Source organism: Rhodamnia argentea, chromosome 2, assembly GCF_020921035.1.
Source record: "Rhodamnia argentea isolate NSW1041297 chromosome 2, ASM2092103v1, whole genome shotgun sequence".
NCBI classification, from domain to species: domain Eukaryota; kingdom Viridiplantae; phylum Streptophyta; class Magnoliopsida; order Myrtales; family Myrtaceae; genus Rhodamnia; species Rhodamnia argentea.
This window is the reverse complement of record NC_063151.1, coordinates 4,928,126-4,945,854: the sequence shown is the minus strand read 5'-3', so window position 1 is coordinate 4,945,854 and position 17,729 is coordinate 4,928,126. Positions and strand designations below refer to the sequence as shown.

The window sequence follows — 17,729 nt, the reverse complement described above, 5'->3', positions numbered from 1 at the left end:
GCAACACATGGCAGAATGATATGGAGAGAAAATCGTGAGAAGGATGTGGTGAGAATGGTGGAATGTGCTCTCGGCCATTGATGATTCACGCCAATCAACACTTCATCTCCATCTATGTCCTCTAGATAACAAGGGAACAAGAAAAGGTGGAGGTGGTGGGCTGTTCAGATAAAAGAAAAAGAAGCGGAGTCCATTGAGCAAAAAGACAGGAATAAATCTCGGAGAAGATGCCAAAATGTGAATTTCCTGCAGCGTTCTCAATGGCTTTGACCAATCTTTTGCTGTGTTGAATTCGTTTCTTGCAGATCCTTGGAGTCCTTGGCGTTTTTGAGTGCTTTTCCGATCCAATTTTTTGTGCCGTCTCCACTAATCCTCGGCGAACATTCAAGCCAACCCCGACGAACTTAGCATCGATGATCAGCTGCTGTTCGCTGCTGTCCAGCCCTTTTTGAAGGTTGATCAGCTCTTTTTTTCTTGTTATTTGAGGAGCTAACAATGCTATTACTTGTGGTAAATCATTCGGGAGAAGTTTGATAGCGAACCGAACTCGAAAAGTGCGATTTTGGGTAAATTTCCAGCAAGCACGCAGGTGCAGAATTTTGGCATAGACAGGGTAAAAATTCTCAATGTTTGGTTGCTAAATCATGCTTGTTAGCTTGGTAACTTGCTTGTTGTTCTTAGCATCTTTGAACACATTGATTTTTGCAATTAAATTTGAAAAATTCAAGCTTTTCTATGTTAAAAACCGAAAACATGACTCTTGCGGTACTAAAAATCTGATTTTTTTCGAGCAAGGCTAATTTGATTATAAAATTGGTTGAATTTCATGCACATCCTTGAGAATTGATTAAATTGATTGGAAAAATCTTTTCTCGAATTTGGTCCAACAATTTTTAGATCAAATTAGATGAACTAGAGAGGATAAGAATTTTGTGGAAAAGGAATTGACTTTCGATACCATAGCTCTCTTGGCTGAATTGCATATGGATGGATGAGCATTGTTTTGATTTTTATCTCAATTGGTTGAGTTGATGTTATCTGTTGGTTGTTCAATCTTAACTCATGTGAATTGGATAACGATCATGTGAATAAACTTTATATAATCTCTGGAAATTTTCGAATTGGATAACATTTAACTTGTGAATAATCTTTTGCTTTGGATAGTTATCTCACATTCATTCCATTGGTTATATTGCTTTATCTTTTATGGATACTCATGTCATGGATAAGTTTTGTGTTTAATTGGATGTTATCTGGTTGTTGAGGATGACCTTCTTGATCTTAATATTTATCTAACTTTTGAGTTGGTTGGATGGTTTACTACCTTTCTCTTGTCTCAAGTGAAATTTTTCTCAAGTGGAATTTTTTGAAAGCATTTGATTAGAGATAATATTTGTGTTCGACTGGATAATTATCCCATTTTTTGAGAATTATCTGAAATTAAATTTTCAAACCTTAAGGATAATTTCTCAAATTAAAAGTGGATTAAGTTTTTTTCAGATGAGGAAAGGTGGACCCCAATGCCATAATTTTGGCCACCCCTCTCATATTTTCAAAAATTCAAAATAAGTTGACTCATTTTTATTTTATTTTTGTCATGTTTGTTTGTTTTTGATTGTTATAAAATTTGCACAATTTTAAATAAACATGCCCATAATATATGCTCCCCTATGTGCCTGGACCCACCGGAAAAATAAATCACACGTCTTGTCCATGATATTATGGAATGGGATGGTGATTTAATCTAGAAATTTGTATTCCGCCCTTTGGCGAAAGGGATGTTGTTTTTCTATACATATATCCGCATACTAGCTTGAATCCTTGAGGATATAGCAGAGAAAATTTCGCTCTAGCCCGGATCTTAGGGAATGAGAGGATTTTTTCGGAAAATTCGTAATTAAAGGTATATTATGGGCATTTTTGTTTATTTTTGTTCAAGCTTTTGATTGTTTCTTTCTTATTTCTTTTAATCCAAAAATAAAAATCAAATCATTTTTTTCGTATATTATATGGTTCCATATCACATTTTTCCAAATTAATCACTCAAATCACATTGATCAATTGAAAGGAAATTTTTCATGAAATTGGTATCGAAAGGGCATTAATTTTTCAATTAATGTAACTAAGTCCCCGAATTCACTTTTTTCTGGTTTGTAGAGATAAAACAGTTCTCCCGCTATTTTATATAAATTTCTAATCAACTTACCGCAAATGATTAGTGCCGGCTCCAATTAAACATTTTCTCATGAATAAACCTAAGTTGCGATTCGGTAGGACTTGGGAGGGTCCAAATTAGGTTAGTTGATTTAATTAACCTGGTAATCCGTTAGCTTGATTTTAGGTCGCGACACATACTTGCATGAGTGCAACAATAACAAAATGCACAAACAAAAACAACAAAGAAGTAGCTATTTCTCGAAACTCGTTCCTTGTTCCATGACGTGAAACCAAATACTCACGGACACCTCGGATAATTAAAGTGCTCTGCATTTTAAACCACAATAAAAAAACCACCAGCTCTGCTACTACCTTAAAGACTTTTCTCATTGAGTTGGATCAACTGCATAAATTCTCTCATGCCATTGCACTTGCCTTAAACCATGTCTTTGCAAGACCTACTTACTCATGGTCATCCTCCATAGGTTTGTTCTGTTAGTCTTTTGACATGTTACCCTTCTCTACTATCTAGTCGGGTCTTATTGTAACCATGTTGAATCTCATCTTATAGATAAATGAAGGCAGAGTCTCCGCTTCTTTAATGTGATCAGTTTGTCATGGAGAACTCACCATAAAGAGCTCTGTTTCACCATTGAAGACCGACTCCAATCGTATCAAGCAACCGAACGAGCCACATGCAAACACAACAAATCGGGCTTGATAAACATCAATGAAATACGTGAACATGAGCAAGAATTGCAAGCAATCATGATTTGAACTTGGCAGCATATTTACAGCTTTCTACAGCACAACATCTCCCTATCCTGTTGAGACTATAAGCTTCACTATGCTAAAACAACTGGAAGAATGCTATCGGATAACCATCTTCATGCTCATTGATTTTTATATCTCTCGGAAGATTGAGCAATGGATACTGCAGTAAAATGAACGAAGTGATAGAAGACTATCCTAGTTTATTGGAGAATATTTTCCATGAACAGAGAGAAATCAAAGCCAACCAATAGACCGAACATCTTCTCGCACCAATGGTGAAACAAATCATTGATTGAAAGTACGAATCCGCGAGTTTTTAGCTACTCGGATTAGAGAAATACAGAGAAATTCAGCACTTAATCTGTTCTAGGTTTCAAGATACAATATCGGACTACCTATGGCGCTTTTTTTTTCTCTTCTTCTATTCCTTTACAATTGACAGACGGCAAGAAAAGTGATGAATACCGATATTACATCCACCATAGATCCCTAGCAAGGTCTAACAAAATTTGTCGCCACTTTGAAGCCCGAAAGCCGGTGTAACTTCTTGCATCAGCCCTTCAAATATTGCTGCTTTCTCTATGGAAAGATGTGCTCCTCCTTCTTTTGCCAAAAAAACCTTTTGATGTTCATCAACGAGCTGCTGCAATAAGGAATCCGAGTGATTCTTCTTCCGTTGGGCATTCTCCATGACTCCTTTTACTCGACATTCTATTAATGATGCAAAAGCTTGTGCACCTTTGAACCAAGCAATATGATATCCAATTATAAACTACCCATACTATTATTCAACAATATTGGTAAAATGGACATACTCCATACCTTGCGTTTCTTGCGCTTCGATATTGATCTTTGCCCAAGGTGGGAATGCATATTGATTTGGTGAGCTCGTTTCCCCAAGTAAAGCATCCATTTAAGGTGTTTCTTCGCCATGTGAAGGGAGGGATTCGAATTGTCTTCCTACTCCAAGTGAAGCACCAGGATCCAAAGAGTGCTGTCCTTGATCTAAGTTGTCCGGTATTAGGCTTAAGTCTCCAACTTCTGCTCCAAATAAAGCTCCGACCTGTCAAGCTGCAAGTGGAGTATACACCAGGGGTTAAAGCTCTAATTCTGCTCCCCGTGGGGCTCCAACCCAAGCCCGTGAAGGACCAGGATGTAAAGAGTGCTACCCTTGACCCGAGCTGTCCGGTATTAGGCTTAAGTCCCCCGCTTATGCTCCGAATAAAGCTCTAACCAGTGGAGCAGCAACTTGTCCCGCTCCAAGTTGATGATACACCAGTAATTGATGCTCCAATCCTAGTCCCAGTGGAGGGGGTTGAAGCTGCAGTCCCCCCGCTTGAGGCGGAAGTTGTAAAGCGGTGAGCTCGAATAGCGAGCGTAGATGATTTATTTTATCTAGAGGAATTGAGCTGCACATTTTGGAAGAATCACTTGGATTCCCTCCCAAATGATCCTTGAGATTCTCCAAGCTATGGCCGTCTCTCCAAAATCGTTGCCAACAATAAGGATAGAGCCATGTAATCTCTTCGACAAAAATCGCACCCCCCGGTCGGTGCCTCGGTCTAACCATGTCTTACATTACCTAGATTGAAATCATCGGTTATGAGTTTTTATCATTCCATGGAAATTATGAGGACTGCTCAACAACAGAGGTGGCTATCTCAATCCAAATTTTGCATTACAGAAGCTAATGCAAATGCAGCACAAGATGAGAACACAGTAGGGGGCTTCATAGAGCTGAACACAACATGTGAAAATAGTAGGGGGCTTCATAGAACCGAGCACAACATGAGAACACAATGGGGGGCTTCATAGAACTGAACACATAATCACTTCCTTTTTCTGGAGTCGAACTCAAATACCGCATAATTACATCAAGAGGTACAGAGGGACGTATATGTACACAATGTGCCGAAATCCACACCAACATGAAAACACAGCAAATCAAGTTCGATAAAACATCAATGAACTACTTAGACATTAGCAAGAACTACAAGCAATCATGATCCGAACTCAACACCGTATTTACCGCGTTCTACACCACAGCATCTCCCTGTCCTAGTGAGACTACAAGCTCTTCACTCGGTCAAAACAATGAGAATAATGTAATTGGACCACGATTTTCATGTTCATTGTTTTTTATGTCTCTTAGAAGATCGAGCAACGGAGATTGCAGTCAAATGAACAAAGTGACGTGAGGCAATCCTAATTGACCGGTATTGACACCTAAATTTTGGCTTTCCTTAAATCATTCATATTTCATAAAAATGAGAATTAAGTTTAGGTCTCGTAAAAAAAAAAATCTTAATACATAGCATATTTTATTTTTGCTCATTCACGCATTGCATTTTGTATTATTGGGATTGGTGGTGTGGGTTTGTGCTCTATTTGACAAGCGACTAGAATGCATCGTGAAATTTTTTACCATGGTAAGAATATGTGTGTCGAATCTTTATTCTATCCATCTCAATGTTTTAATTTGGGAAAAAGCTTAATTTAAATGCATATTTAGTTGAAAATATTGTGCAATTGAGCCCAAAATTAGATGTGAAATTCAGCCAGCTCGGGAGAGGGGCGAAAATTCTGATTTAAATTGAAGTCAAATTGATGTGTTTTAACCCTTTGGGACTTGATTTAAGTCATGTTTTAAACTCGGGACTATTTTTCAAAGATTAAGAAACTTTAAACCCCAACCTTGCAACAATTTTCACTATAAATAAGAAGCTTAGCCTAGGGTTTGAGGGGGGTCGGAATAATAGAGGTATTCAGAAAAATTAAGAGAAAAAATCGCGTGAGAGAGAGAAAGAGGAGTTCTTCGGCTGGTCGCTTTTCCTTGCGGTTTATGGAGCTATTGCTGCGGTTTTCTTTCTTTTCCCTACGGTTTTAAGGCTATTACTGCGGTTTTGCACTCGTTGCTGCGTTTGGGTTTTGAAGAAGCTGATTTTGAGCGATTTATTGTTTGGTTAAGTGCAGATTTTTGGGCTCAATTCAAGGTAATCTCTCTATATTTTTATAGGTTTGATTTCATGAAGTTTTGAGTTGAAAAAAAAGCTGTTTTTGTCACTGTTCACATGCTGTTTTTTATGCTGTTTGTGTGCTGCTTTCTCCAAATCGAGGCCCTTTTTGCACGCTTTATGATAACTAACCATGCAGATTTTTGCGGGAGCATAATGGTAAGTATTTTTTGTGTTTTAGATGCTGTTTTGCATGGATTGAAGGCTGTTTGCTTGCTGTTCTTCAGTGTAAACATCGAAATTTTTTTCGAAAAAATTCAAGGAACAATTTTCGCATATAAAACCCTAATTTTATCAGATTTTTTTGAAAAGAGATTTTAATTGGACTCATTGGACATGATTTTTCAGAATAAAAAATTCTAAATCTAATTTAGAAAATTTTATGTCCTAATAGGCAACATCGACGTTAAGTTGGATAAATTTATCCGTTGCCGTTTGGATACGACCCTCCAACTTATCAAAGATGGGAATTTAGTTAATCCGATCTATCGCCGTTTAGATCCGATTCGTTATCTTCAAAAAGCCAAATTTAGATTTATGAATATCCTTTTTTCATAAAAATTGCAAAAAGATATGGTCTGATTTGCCTCAATTTGTCCGGATTGCTATCTTGGGTTGCCCGATTGAGTTGATATTCTATGCTTGATTGATGTCCGGTTTGATTTAAATTTCCTGATAAACTTTTAAAAAAAATCCTAAAAAATTTAGTAAGATATGGTTTCCTAGAAACCATGTCCAATTAAATCTTTAGGAAGATAAATTTTCTTAAAAACTTTACCTCATTAAGTTTATCTTGAAAATCTAGGTTAAAAGAATCAAATTAGAATGCCCTTAATCTGGTTGAAAATTCAAAGAAAAGGAATGAAAATCAATTCATTGTCATCTTGTGTGATTTCATGCATATCTCATCTTATTTATGAAAAAATACAAAAAAAAAAAAATTCATGCATATCTTCATGTTATTTTTCCACATATCTCACGTTCCATGCATATCTATATTTGCATTATTTCATTTATCTTGCCAAATTCACTTCATATATTTTTGAATATCACATCTTACATTCCACATTTTCAAAATCACTTGCATATCTTTTAATCATCTTTAGTTTCATGCATATTATATTGCCACAAATAAAAAAAAAATCTGCTCACTTCATATCTTGCATCATCTTTTGGTTGCATCACATTTTCGAGTGTCTTCCAAGCCCATCATTTATTTTTTTTTAAAAATTAGCACATATTATCCACACATTCATATTTTCGAGTACCACTTGCATATTGCCATCCATGTTTAGAAAATAGCATTTTTACATGTCTACGTGACATAGTAATTTCGCATATCATGTGTTGCGTGCCCATGTCAATTTTTTATATTTGCTATATCATTCTTGCATGTTATTAGAATCATGTTTAGGATCATTCATGCTAGGTTAATCTAGTTGTGTAATTATTTTGGTTGAATAAAAAATTGCACGCTACTTAGTCTAATCATAATTTTTTGCATGTTATATATAGCCTTTCCATGTTTACTATATTTAATTGCATGATTGTTTGCACGTCGCTTTGAATGTTGTGTTGAATAGATGTTTTTTTTTTTGTATGCTTGATTTAATCATATAAATTCAGCATATAGGTTAGTATTGCATGTCATGCATTGCATCCATTCTAAATAAGTGAAAACATAAAAACATCTCGTTCGAGCCTAAATTCAATCAAGCTTAAGTCATCGATTTAGGACATCTCATGAAATTAAGGTACCGAAAGGGCATTAGCTTTAATTAGTTAATGTAACAAAATCCCCAAATCCTTAATTTCTGGTTCGTAGGAATAAAATAGTTCTTCCGCTATTTTATTTAGGTATCTAACCAACCTACCAAAAGTGGTTAGTGGCGACTTCAAATTTTAAATCATTTTAATTAATCAAAATTGCGATTTGGTAGGGCTTGGGAGAGTCCGTATTAGGTTAGTCATTAAAATTAGCCTTATAATCCTTCAGTCTAAATTTGATTTTTAGGTCGTGACAGCTTGGCTACTCCACTGGGGAATAACTTTAATTTTTCAAAAAAATTCAAGATTTAACTGGTTCTCTTGAATTTTTTGGAAAATTAAAATTTTTAGTGGATTTAGGCTTGCAAAATTTCATGGATGTCTCGCTTTTGGCAATCTTGATTGAATCTCACTTTAAGGTGTTAAATGTTTTTGCAGATTTGGAGTGATAAGGGGATGATTGATTGTTAACTTCTTCTTGCAGGTTGAAGGAGAATGTGTGATGGTTTATATTGAAGCGATGATTGCTATTAAACTGTTATGCATGTCTTATTCGCTTACGCATCATACTTAGCACACACAACCCCCCATTGGACCCGAATGGCTAGGCTTAGGATGGCACTTGATTAGGGATACTTCGGCCATCGCCGTTTGGCCTGAGTCCCCTTTCTCAAGTCCCGAACTTTTTCAAATCGGTGCCAAGAGTTAATACCTCCATCATTCGCCATGTGATGTGGGTCGTTACTTGGCCGAGTCGGATGTCTATGGGGGATCTTAGTTCAATCACAAGCCAAGGTGATTTAGTATGAATATGCCTGGGACTCCACCTTTGTCAAGCCATGTTAGATAGAAATCAAACCTCACGAGCATTCTCATGCGTATGTTTATGTGTTTGTTTATTTTGGGCATTCAAAGGCGGTTTTCTCTTGAACCCTTTTCTCCTATTCACTTATATTTTTGGGTAAGTCCATGACAATTCTTTAGGAGAGTCATAGTCTCGAGCTATATATTATAGGGGAAGTTTGAGACATAGCTCCATCGAAAGATCAACTGAAGCGATGGTGATGCGAATTGCTCGAGGGTGGCCGAGAGATAGTTAGATTTTGCATCGGCCGAATGCTCCCCTTGATTCATATTCGGTTTCGATTTGGTCTCATTCATGCACTGGCACATTTCCGGAGCACGAAGCCCACTACTTTCATATTCGGTAAGTATGAGCTAACTCCAATTTTAGAAGAGTATGTCATTCTTGTTGGAAAGTCACTTGACTCTAGGTTGATTACTCCGCCGATTAGAGAGGATCCAGTCTTAGTTCTATCTAAATATTTGAATGTTAATCGAGATGAAGTATTCAAATATTTGAGGAGCATGTCACTCTTGCTCATGCTATGTGGGAGTGGTGCTAGCCAACCAAGCTAGTGTTGCCCAAGGGAGTTCTTATTGGGGAGGTCAAAACATATCATGCCTTAGTGAGCTACATTCAAGGGCATGTTATCCCAAAGGAGTGGCTTTCGGTTATACTTCAAGTGGCCCTACAAGACACGAAGCGGTTCGAGATCAATCGTCTCAAGCGTAAGCGTGCTAAAGCCAAGGAAGAAGCCAAGAAGAGCGAGGAAAATTACAAAAAGCTCAAGGCTCACCTTATGCCCTAGAAGTCTATAGCTCGAGCTAGCTAGGGTCTTTACTTACAAGTTTCAGTCATTGTTTTCATTAGGATGATATTCTGGGTATTACTGTTTCTAGGTGACCTCTCTGCGTGGTCTCGGTTTTTCGAGCTTTTTCTACTCATTTTTGAATTTTAATGTTTGAATGGAAAATACTTAGCGCATCTTGAGCTATCATATGCAAAATTTTGAGATTGATCCAAGGTTTTTTTTCCATTTATTAGAGAATTTCCATTGAGAACAATACTGGCCGGAGTTTTGGCAGTTGCCTAACGCCGATTCCATTTTGCTGATTACCACTAGTAAATGAGTCCTTTTGCTAAATCATGAAAAATGAAAGTTGTAGCATAGTCTTTTAACTAGCAGCCTGCAAAATTTCACACCTGGAATCACATTTTTAGGATGTCTTTCATTCTTTTTATGGGCATCCAACGAAGCAGTTTTCTGGACAAAATTGTTTCGAAGATGTATTAAACTATATTGATCTACTCATTTCCAGCTTAAACATTGAACACAAAATCTGTTCATCAGCCTCTCAGCTTCGTGTTCGTAAAGTTTCACCTTATTTTAACCATCTGGTGATTTTTCACGATTTTATTTCAAAAATCTGACGAAACTGGAATTTCCTGGATCAAGGTCACGGGTCGGGTTGATTAGTGTTTATGAGTCTAGCCTTGTCATGGATCGACTCGATTTCTCTCACATGCTATACTCACCATGTGACCGTATCTTGCAGGTAAGTTATCATGGACTCCCCTTACTTTGCTCAATTGAGGATAACAAAGACAACTAGCAAGGCGTAAGTCATAGCCCTATTAGGAGAAAAGGTTGAGGAACTTCGGGATGCGAAGCAGACGTGGGAGGCTACCATGAACAGCATAATTGCCATCATGGAATGAGTCGCTCATCTTTTGGAGTCTCAACTTGAGATGATTCAATCTCACCAAGAGCATTATACCAATCGTTGTATGATGCCTCATCACAATCAACTCCCACGTGATGCACCTCCGGAGCTGTTTGGATGGGAATTTACTACACTCCCTGCGTCTATGACAATCATATGGCCGATCCTTTTGAAGAAAGGTGTGTTCCAGCGGGAACAAACTGTCTCTTGGTTTGAGAGCCCGCAGAAGTTCAACTCGGGCAAATTTTGTGATTTCCATTATGGCTAAGAAAGGTACTCCATTGAGGAATGTGTCACACTACATTTTTAGCTCTAGAACATGATTGATACTGGCAACCTCATGTTCCGCTCATGGGAGTATTGTGGCGGAGACCGAGATATGCTGGTGGTCCCAAGTATGGGTTTGCAATATCCTCATAATTTAAGGACGAGATACCCCCACTGCATCATTTTTGTTCCGGTGGTGTTACTCGGGACACATGGGATGATTAGCATGACCAGAAGTCAAGAGAGCTCATCATTGAAGAAATGGGCATAGACCCAAATAGTAACCTGTTCAATTTTATGCAATCCCCCGCATCGGATATTTCTTGCTTTGCTTTAGGTGTCTAGGTTGCATCGCTTTCTTAGTATTTCCTTTTTTCTCGATGTCGCACTTTAGGATTTCCCCTTTCAATAAAATGTAATTCATTGATTTAATATCAATAAAATTACAGATGTTTTTGATTAAATTTTTTGATCTTGTTGAAGCATCCCAAACTAACTTGATGATAATAACCAGCGATCGAACAATCTGTTATCTATGGTAAGCACCGAGGATTGGGCTTCGTCAAGAGTTCTCGTCCCGAGGTCTTCGAAAAAAAAAAATTCTTGAAAGGAGACACTTAATTTTTGAAAAAATGAACGAATGATTAAGCCCCGTTTGTCCTTCCGATTTTGCTATTTTATGTTTCAGGGGCAAACATGAGGTGAGAAATCCCGTGGATTCAGAGCTATACGACCTAGATCAAACCAGTCCAGGCAGTGAGGAAATTCGTCGGGATTTCGAACAGCACGAGGAGGCCAAGCTCTTGACCGGTGAAGAAACTATCTCAATCAACCTAGGCGATGCAGAAAACTCTAGAGAAGTTAAGATCGGGGTGAACCTTCCTAAGGACGTAGCTGAACGTCCGACCATGCTCTTGAGGGATTACCGGGACATCTTTGCCTGGTACTATGCAAATATGCCCGGTCTCGATCGATTGATTGTCGATCTTTGTTTACCGACCGATCCTTCTGCTAAGCCCATAAAGCAAAGGACGCGGAGAGCTAAGCTAGAGTTGGCACATAAGATTAAAAAAGAAGTTATAAAACTTCTTGACGTGGAATTTATTGAGACCGCCGAATGCTCGGATTGGGTCACTAACATAGTCCCGGTATTAAAGAAAGACGGTCGGGTTCGAGTCCGTGTCGACTACCGAGACTTAAATAAGGCTAGTCCTAAAGATGATTTCCCGTTCCTACACATTGATGTACTCATCGACAGCATAGCTGGGTTTGAGCTGTTTTCATTTATGGATGGTTTCTCTGGATACAATCGATTCTCGATGAGATAAGTTGAAAACCGCAGTCATTACACCATGGGTATTGTTCCATTACAAGGTGATGCCATTCGGTCTCAAAAATGCCGGAGCTACGTACCAATGGACCATTGTCACTTTGTTCCATGGCATGATGCATAATGAGATCGAAGTTTATGTCAATGACATGATTGCAAAGACAAGGCGTGGGGAAGATCATGTTGAAACCTTGACAAAGCTGTTCCAAAGACTTCGGAAGTTCGGATTACGGCTTAACCCGACCAAATGCATTTTTGGCACTAGTTCAAGCAAGTTGCTTGGATTTGTTGTCAATAATAAAGGTATCGAGATTGACCCATCCAAGGTGAAAGCCATCTGCGAGCTCAAGCCACCGACAACGGTCAAGGAAGTTCGTAGCCTCATGGGTAGGCTGAACTATATTGCCCGATTCATTTCTCAATTATCTGAAACTGCTAAGCCGTTTCTCGGGTTGTTAAAAAAGAATATGCTAGTCAATTGGGATATGGAGTGTGAGGGGGCTTTTGAAAAGCTAAAGCAACATCTCATGAATCCCCCATACTTGTTCTGCTAAAGCTTTTAAATCAGAGTATAATAACTTGTCGATTCAATGCGGATGTAATCTATCATACACAGAGATCGAGGCAAACACTAAGCTTTAAATCGGAGTTTCTTTATTTTCATCTAAGAAGAACCTAATAGTGAATTTTCACTTATACTTGAGTTTAGGTGCGAGAACATATGTTGCACTGGCTAAGAGTCAACCGGGTACCGGTAGGCTTGCCGATATGGATATGACATCTCTCAAGAGAAAGCTGGAAGAAGTCATCAGCAGTGGCCAAGTGGTCATGAACAATCTGCGGCCGAAGTGGAGGAGGATAGAAGAAGATTATTGGAGTGTAGTCCGGGCAGTGAGAGAAGGAATGTCCTTTCCACCGGAAATAGTAGCAGAGCTGGAAGAGTTGAGCAAAGAAGTTGAAGAGATTCTTCTAGTTCCACGAAGATTTCGGCAAGAGGCGACAGCACTTGTTAGATGCAGCAAAACATATCCCTTGGCGACAATAGAATTAGTAGGCAAAGAATCTGGACAGAAGGTGAATGAGACTTTTTCCTATTTAATGCAGGACAGCGTTTCCATAATTGGTGTTTGTGGTATGGGTGGAGTGGGCAAGACGACCATTTTGAGGCATGTCTACAATAGACTCCTTGGGGATCTTGCCTCGGATGTGTTTTGGGTTGCTGTACCTCAGGATTTTAGTGTGTATGCGCTACAAGAAGAGATTGCCAATGCGGTCGGACTAGACAATCTCTCAAATGAGAAGGATGTGAAGAGAAGGGTGGGCCTATTGTATGGACATCTGAATACGAAGAGTAGATCCATCCTACTTTTAGATGGCCTTTGGATGCATTTTCTCATTAAGGTTGTGGGAATTCCGCTTGAAACGGGCAAACTAAAGTTGGTCATGACAACTCGATCACTAGATGTGTGTCGTATGATGCTATGTCAAAAACAAATCAAGATAGAACTTCTCGATATGGAAGATTCTTGGAGGTTATTTTCAAAGACAGTTTGCTTTGCTTTGCTTTGCAGGAAGACTCCCTTGTGAAGTTGAGCAAATTGCAAGGTACGTTCTTGATAGGTGTTGTGGTCTGCCGCTTGGGATCATTGAGATTGCAACTCGCATGAGAGTAGAGAAAGTGCTTGATTGGAGAGGCATGTGGGAAAAATTAGAATACCCCTGGATGGAACTTAACGTGCTCAAGAGCCTGCGACTCAGTTACTTGAACTTGGGTAATGATCATGTGCAACAGTGTTTCTTGCATTCAATATTCTGTTTTGGACCTGACATTTCGGGAACTAATAGAGTGGATTTGATAGAGTCTTTCATAGATGAGCGTTTGTTCGCTGGAATTGCCTCTAGGCAAGGACTGCATGATCAGGGTAACACCATATTGGATAAAATAAGAGGGGCCTGCCTATTGGATCCAGACAAAGAGCATCAGTATCTACACCCCTTAACAAGGGACATGGCATTCAATATAGTGACGAGCACAACTCACATGGTTAAGGCCCATGTGGGGTTGAAAAAAATACCGGGGGAACTATTCTGAACTGATCGTCTAGAGAAAGTCTTTTTACAAGGCAACAAAATGGAAGAAACCCCAGACGGCATATCACCAAATTGCCCTAAACTGACGAGGCTGTCTTTGAATTACAATGGCATGTTGAGAGTCATCCATGAATCTTTCTTCAGACATCTAAAGGGGCTGACGGTTTTAGATCTCAGCGACAGTGGAATCACGGAATTACCTGACTCCATCTCTCAGTTGGAGAGCTTGGAAGCACTGTTACTGCGATCGTGTTTTGAATTACGTTTTATTCCTTATGTAGGAAAGTTGGAATCCCTAAGAAAGTTGAACCTCCAAGGGTGTCAAAGTCTTGAAGAATTGCCAGAGGGCATGGAGATGTTGGTAAATCTGAGGTACCTTGCCCTAGATGGCGCAAAGTTCATGACATTACAAGAGGGAGTGTTGGGGAAGCTGGTCAATCTGCAATATCTTGCGATTAACAAGCTGAGGGCAGGAGAAGGGGTAACATTAACGGAGGTGGAGGAACTTTACTGTTGTGTTGCCGATGTGGAAAATTTCAATACATGCGTGGGGTCTCTCGAGCGAAATATTTCTAGAAGGTACAGGCTCGCAGTGGGTGCGGCAGACGTTTACCCCCTTTGGTGTGAAACTGAGAGTGAGAGGTCTATACTCATTGATGGTTGCGACTGCATCGCCGCGAGTGTAGACGGAACAAGTGGTGATGGCCACGTTCTGCTTCCGGAAAGTTTGCAATCATTGGAACTGCGCAGGTGTCAGAGAGTGATGGAATGGGAGTGGCTGACCGCTCGCCTTCCAAATCTGGAGGAGTTTATAATAAACCGTTGTGAGAAATTAGAGGAGATAATACGTGGGCCATTTCCTAGCGGAGCCACTTGTCGCCTTAGATATCTTGAAGTAAATGGATGCAACAACATGAAGAGGGCGCTGCTGACGCAGGCCAAGTTGCTCCACCTCCCTTTCCTCCAGGACATATCAGTCAAAGACTGCAAGGGCATAGAGGTGATAATAGGTTCTGTTGCCGACGTGACGCACTGTTCCTTCCCAAAGTTGACGGACGTGGATCTATCGAATCTCCCGGAACTGAAGAGCATATGTGATGGGACCGCGAGTTGCGCTTCCCTCCGGAAGATTTCCATAGACAATTGTCCGAAACCGAGGATGATTCCTCTGCAGCTTTCTCTGCTGGACAATGGGATCCCTTCTCCTCCCCCTTCACTTCAAGAGATGCGGATAAATCGGCAGACGTGGGAGTCTCTGGAGTGGGATCATCCCCTTGCCCGTTCTTCACTTGAACACTTGGTCAAGTTTCTTGGTAAGTCCACCCGCAGATTGTGCTTCTTCTTTTATCCTTTCCATCTCCCCTTTTCCCTTACAAGGATCAATTCTCCCGCGGTATGGGAAGTTCATTTTTCCCTTAACTTGTATAGCAAGTGTTACCCCAATAACTGCTTAGAAACTAGGAATTGGTTATGCACTACAAACTGATAAATGAATTCTATTACAGCTTGAAAGTGTAACATAATGGTCATATTATTATTAAACCTTAGTTGTTTCGGCGATGTTCAAAAATTAGAAAGAGAAAAATACTCACTTAACTTTGAATGAATAACAATGGCCATAGTCCTTGCTCTTTTTTTTTTGGGGGGTATGTGCCGAGGCAATCTTTGTACATTTAAAAGATGTTTCTCACACTGATTTTCCAAAAAAAAAAAAAAAGCCATTCTGAGTATACAAAATTTTTGCATATGCTGATATACAAATCCCTTTATTTTAAGAAATGAGGTTTTGTGTTGGCCAAATGATCATGACATAGAGATAACAAATGATCTGTGGCTGCAGATTCTCGTACAAAAGAATTGAAATTGATCATGATACCTTTGTTGCAAAGATGCTAATGCCTAGTAAAAGTAAAATTTGATTAGGAAGTTCTACTTTATTGGTTGGGATAGTTTAAGATTAGCATGTTAAATGCTTTTTACATTTTCTTTTTGGTGCCTTTTCTGTTTTACCTCACGCCTTACTTTTATTTTCACTTTCAAGTCCTTTTTTTTATTTTTAAATTGATCACTATTTTTCATGAATACTTTTCATGGACTTCGTTTTTTCCAATTGCATATTCCAATTACCGAATTTCTTTCCGGTTAATTTGATTAAGTTCGGTTGGCTGGAGACGTCTCTAATTTCTTTTGATTGCTTACAGTCTCTCGTTGATTTGATTAGGTTTTATAGTGAAAGAAGTCTCTAATTCCATTCATTCTTTTTGGAAGAGAAAAAGCAATGAGGGATTAGCTTTCTCTAGAACCTTGTGAAATCTATGAGGGCTGATCTTTTGGAATCACAAATATTGGACAGAAATAAGATGGGCGTAGTCGTCAACAAGCGAATTGGCTAGAGTTCAAGTTTTTCTAAGCTCTCTCAATATGCAAGCACATTGTGTATGGAGTACACAAATTATATTGGGTATGAGTACGAGAAAGGCCCCTCCCTTTCTCAACTGCTGTCTGGTCTTCTGTGTCCACTTTGCAAGTGACTAACAAAAAATATTTCTGCCCCCCTAGATGGATGAAGCCGGAGAGGATGCCGGTGAGGATGAATTGTCTTCTGACGGCAGTGGACATCAAACTTTTCACCTCTGAACCTTGTGATGACATATGCTTAATTTATGCCTTCTTTTCCTATCTATGATAACCATGTCTTGTTTCTGGATTTCTCGGTTTGTATTATGCCTCATTTCTACCTCGATAAACGTTTCTCTTTCTATTTCTCTCACCCCCACTTGATTGAATCATGTAAAGAATTGATCTGGATGTGAGTTAGATGATAGACTTAAATTATAATCTACTGTGGGAGGTGCTCTTGTTTTGGAGCAGACTAGTGGTTGTTTCACTCGACACTGAACGCATGATGCTAGCCTTAATTGAATTTTGGCTGCAAACTGTTAACGTGGACACTGGAGTTTTACAATACCCTGCAAGAGCTGGCGTGAATATTTGTCCATTGATATTACAATTTTTTTTTCATAATTCTTTTTTTCCTTTTCCTTTTCTTTCATGTTATGATTTTCTACATCCTAGGTCTTCTCATCCTTCATCTGGCTTATGTTCTTCTTCTCTTTATTTCTTTGGAGGGATGAGTGGCCGGCAAAGGTCGCCGGCCAGAGGCAAGTATCTACAGGCCCCTTACTTAGATCTAGCGTAGATGTAGCGAGGGCCAACGTGTGATTATATGTTATTTAATTTAGAGATAATTTCTAAAGGTCCCATAAGCTAAGTAGCATCGTCACGACACATCAATACATAATTTCTCAAAAATAAAGAATTTTGACACATTATGATTCGTTGCATATTAAATGTATGTTATATATATAATTTATAAAGTATGTATGAAATTATCAATGGTAAGTTTCATCTTTTTTTGTTAGGGATTTACGATTAGGTTTTTTTGGGACTGGCTAATTATACTAATTTTAGGATAGTTGGATACATTACTTAAGTATACATATCTTTGATAGATTTACATTTTGATAGCTAATTTATTGAAAATGATTAAAATTGATTTCATGTTTGTTGAAATGGCGTGTTGGAACGATGGACTTGTGTCACTGGTGTGTCTGGAGCGTTGACTACGTGTCGACCGCACATCCAAAAGTATTGGTCGATAAGTGGCCCAAATGTCACTATTTTCGTTGTGTATTAGACTTAAAAAAAAATCTGGTCTTTACATAATTTGATCTCAATTCTGCTCTCTCTAACTGTATAAA

General features: G+C 38.9%; 2 protein-coding genes and 1 pseudogene across 2 annotated transcripts in view; 1 reads left to right on the top strand and 2 right to left on the bottom strand.

Moving 5' to 3' along the window:
• LOC115749925 (DNA mismatch repair protein MSH5) overlaps positions 1–17,729 on the bottom strand; it is a 94,491-nt gene that overhangs the window by 65,644 nt on the left and 11,118 nt on the right. The gene's annotated exons all lie outside the window — the stretch shown is intronic.
• LOC115749935 overlaps positions 1–17,729 on the bottom strand; it is a 28,355-nt gene that overhangs the window by 2,797 nt on the left and 7,829 nt on the right. The window lies entirely within an intron of this gene.
• LOC125313807 lies at positions 8,437–16,097 on the top strand (annotated as a pseudogene).